Source organism: Equus przewalskii, chromosome 1 (assembly GCF_037783145.1).
Source record: "Equus przewalskii isolate Varuska chromosome 1, EquPr2, whole genome shotgun sequence".
Classification (NCBI taxonomy): Eukaryota; Metazoa; Chordata; class Mammalia; order Perissodactyla; family Equidae; genus Equus; species Equus przewalskii.
This window is the reverse complement of record NC_091831.1, coordinates 67,379,571-67,383,905: the sequence shown is the minus strand read 5'-3', so window position 1 is coordinate 67,383,905 and position 4,335 is coordinate 67,379,571. Positions and strand designations below refer to the sequence as shown.

Below are 4,335 nucleotides of genomic sequence, written 5' to 3'. Positions count from 1 at the left end.
CCTCAAGGAATGTAACAGAATTTTTTTAAAAAGCGTTTCCAAGCTTTCTGGCTTTTGTGTTCCAAAATCATAAGCCCTCAGGGGGAGAGGTTTATTATGTGCATAGACAACTTGTTTTATTCAGCAGCAAGAGGAAGGCAGAGTCTCCTTTGGACTAGGGAAAGATGCCACCTGACTGAAGTGATGAGGGAGAGAAAGCCTGAGAGGCCATCCAGAGGGAGAACGAGAGCTTTTGATTTCCTAGAACAGAAATAACCTACATACTGTTCTCAGTAGCTGGTTGGTGGGGCAGGGAAGAGGGCTAGGAATAGGTAAGATTCCAGAAAATCATTGAATCTAGGTGAGGAGTTACAACTCAGAGGCCTACATGGGCTACATAGGTGACATAAAGGAGGGAAGCAAAATGGTTGTAAAGGATGATGAAGGAGTGGTGGGCCATGCCATCCTGGAACAGCTGCTACTCAGGGTCTGCCTACTATTGTGCAACAGGAGTAGGGGCCCAGCATTGCCAGACTTCTGACTTTGCTTCCTTCTCCCCAGAGCTCCCCAGATACAGTTATATTCTAGTTGTAGGTCCTTCTTGGTTGTGCTATGTGGGATATAGCCTCAGCATGACCTCATGACTGGTGCCATGCCCTTGGTCAGGATCTGAACCAGCAAAGCCCTAGGGCACTGAAGGAGAGCATGTGAACTTAACCTCTCAGCCACAGGGCCAGCCCCCTTTTCAATTTTTTACATCAAAGTTTAAGTTAAAAACTCAATTTTTAATTGGCTCAAATGTGCAGGTCAAACTAAAGAGTACCTGTCTGAGTACATTTGGGCTACTATAACACAATATCACAGACTGGGTGGCTTACAAACAAAGAAACATTTCTCACAGTTCTAGAGGCTAGAAAGTGTAAGGTCAGGCACCAGAAGATTCAGTATTTAGTGAAGTCCCATTTCCTGGTTTGGAGCTATCTTCTCACTGTGTCCTCACATGGTTGAAGGGGTAAGGGAGCCATCTAAGACCTCATTTTTAAGGGCACTATCATTCACAGGCATTCCTACTTCTCATGACTTAAGCACCTCCCAAAAGCAGATCTACCTCCAAATACCATCATTTGGAAGTTAGGATTTCAACATATGAATTTGAGGGAGGGGCATAAACATTCAGTCCACTGCAGTACCTAGTGGTCATCCCAACTTACAGGCCACACACGTGATGCTTGATGAAGGAGGAAGTGGCAGCCTCATGAAAAATTTCCTGTGCTCCAAACATTGGCCAAGCAGCAGTGGCTGTGAGCATCTCTTCACAGGTGGCAGTGTAGACCTTAGGGCCACACGTCCTTCTCATATCTCCCATGCTCTGCTTGAGACCCAGAATAGATCTTGTATTAAATAAGAGACTAGGAGACAAGCAACCCAAAAGGACTTGATGTGATGCCTTTTCATCTGCTAGTCTATGTGATTGGAGACATAGAGTCCGAAATGTAAATTGAGTAAGAAAAGAAACAATCCTTAAATATAGACTAGTTTTTGTAACCCTTGTGGAAAAAACAGAAGTGCTCTGCCCAATCCCCTGGGGAGCCAGCTTTTTCTTAAGAACTGCAGCCCCGGGCATTTTTTTTTTTGCTGCTGTCACCGCCATCATGGGTCACATGTATGTTCCTGGGAAGGACTTGTCCCAGTAGGCTCTGCCCCTCTGCCACAGCATCCCCACCTGGCTGAAGATGATGTCTGATGACACAAAGAGCAGATCTACAAACTGGCCAATAAAAGGCCTGACTCCCTCACAAATTGATGTGGTCCTGAGAAACTCACATGGCACTGCACAAGTATGTTTTGTGAGAGGCAATAAAATCTTGAGAATTCTTAAGTACAAAGGACTCAAAGTCTTAATTCTTACTTAAGAAAGCTGTTGCAGTTTGAAAGCATCTAGAGAAGAACAGAAAGGATAAGGATGCTAAATTCCATCTGATTCTGATTGATAGCTACATCTACCAGCTGGCTAGATATAAGACTATGAGTTCTCCCTCAACTGGAAATGTGAGTCATCCACAGCCTCTCCCTGGTTGCATAAATTTATCTATGTACCAAGTAATAAACCATTGTTTAACTGGGGAAAAATAGAGAATCACAGCCCTGGGCTGGCTTTGCCTGACTGCTCCTGCTGTCTCTTCCTTCCACCAGCTCCATAGATGGTGTTTCTTTTTCCTGTCCAGCCCATGCCAGGAAGCATCAGTGCTCCAGTTTCCACCACTGTCATCAGGACACAAGAGAAAGGTAGGTCCATGTAAGTGGGGTTGTTAGTGAGAGTCAGAGGGGAGCACTTTTATTTCTGGGATTGTGAGAAAAATGAGCTTCTGGAATCCCCAGCTGGAACCCAGAACAGAGAGACACAATGAAATAGTGAGGGTTTGGTTTCCACTGTATCTGAGATAAATTTGCCAACGACCATGGTCCCTGAGGGCTGCCCTGGAAAACTTAAGACTCTTGATTTAAAAAATGAGATATTGGAGGGGCCGGCCCCATGTCCAAGTGGTTAAGTTCACATGCTCAGCTTCAGCATCCCAGGGATTTGTCAGATTGGACCCTGGGCATGGATCTAGCACCACTCATGAAGCCATGCTGAGGTGGCATCCCACATAACACAACTCTAAGAAGGACCTACAACTAGAATATACAACTATGTACTTGAGGGCTTTGAGGAGAAGAAGAAAAAGAGAGATTGGCAACACATGTCAGCTCAGGTGCCAATCTTTAAAAAAAATTAAACAATTAAAAAAAAAAAAAAGAAATATTGGGAGAGGCATTTTGAACTACACTACCCTAGTCAACCTCAGGTTCTCGTTACCAATGTCCTCTCTTCCATCTCTACTTTCTCGCCTTTATTGTGCCCACTGATTCTTACAGCCTCGGTTCATACCTCTACGTGAATGAGTCAAAACCTAGACTTCAAGTGCAACTTCTCTGAGCACCAGACACACACTCTCTACAGCCTGGGAATTTTCTCAGCCTGGGCTGTCCAGAAGGTTTCCCAGACAATGGGAATTTTTAATAAGGAGCTCCCTGGAGAAGGGGGGGTGGTGAGGAAAAGGAGGAGAAAAGAATCCAGGTACCTGAGGGGTACTGTAGACATTAAACCAATTTACTCTTTTTGCTGTTTAACTTGAGGTCAGTTTCAGGGGCTCAGGAATTGTGAGCTTGCTTTGAAGAAAAGAAGGATATCTTTGGGGAGGTTGTGATCATCAAATGGCCAGCTCTGAAGCAGCCCTGGAAGCCGGAAGTCAGATTCCCCAAGGGGTCTGTTGGGGGTGACCCAATTGTTTCCCTGAAGTCTCCTGCCAAGTCCCTCAGTTCCATAAAATCTCCCTGTTTCTGTTCTTATGGAGGTGGATTTGAGGGAAACCAGGCTCCCCCTGATTCTTTTGACAATTTGAGTAATATTTCTCCATTTCTAACCACCAATGTCTCAGTGTTGGTCTTCCTGTGCATCGGGCACAGAAACTTGAGATTAAGAGGTTCGGTATCAATTTTGGGGCAGCCAGCTCAGGAGTCTGGCCCATGGCTGGGATGGCCCTTGTGAGGGTTTCAGTGGTGTCCCTGCTGTCTCCTGAGGCTGGGGGGAAGTCTTTGCCTGGGGGCTTCCCTTGCTGTTCCTCCCTTCCCTAATATCTGCCACCCTAGGCACGATGTCTCCTTGGAGTGGAGAAACATGTTGGACTTCAGTCTTTGTGTGTGAGTGTGCTTTTATCTTGTATACGAGTCTCTGGTCAGTTGAGTTGCCATGACACGTGCAGTGGTGAATTTCCCGTCTCTCTATTTGCATTTTGTGTGAGTGATTCATTGGAAAGGAGGGCCTTCATTTGGAGAGATCCAGGGGATCTCTTGTTCACTTCACCATTGGTTTTTGTCTGGATGAATTGTTTTGCCTGTCAGGTGAGTGACCATGAGAGTGAAGTGAATTCCCCATTTTTCCATTTGCAGTCTGTGTGAGAAGTGGCCCCCCATTTGGGAGAGATCCAGGGGAGTGTTGGACCTCACCTTCTGTTTTGTCCTGTGGGAGTCTGTTTGCCATTTGTCTCCAGTCATCAGTCTCTGTATCTCTATTTGCATTTCTAATGCGTGCAAGAGGCTCCTATTTGGAAGAGATCCAGGGCATTGTTAGACTTCACCTTTTGTTTTTGACCTGCAGGAGTAGGATTTGTCTTTGTGTGGGTGCGTTTGTCTTGTGTGTGTGTAAGTGTATTTGTTGGGTTCACTAAAAATGACATGTCCTCAAAGATATTGGTAGTGGTGGTGGTCACAGGGGTAGGCAGCACACATTGGAAGGCAGTGAGGAGGATGGAGTGG

General features: G+C 45.7%; 1 pseudogene; it reads left to right on the top strand.

Annotated features, from left to right (window-relative positions):
* Positions 1-1,631: 1,631 nt before the first annotated feature.
* LOC139083568 (small ribosomal subunit protein uS15-like) lies at positions 1,632-2,180 on the top strand (annotated as a pseudogene).
* The last annotated feature ends 2,155 nt before the right edge of the window (positions 2,181-4,335 follow it).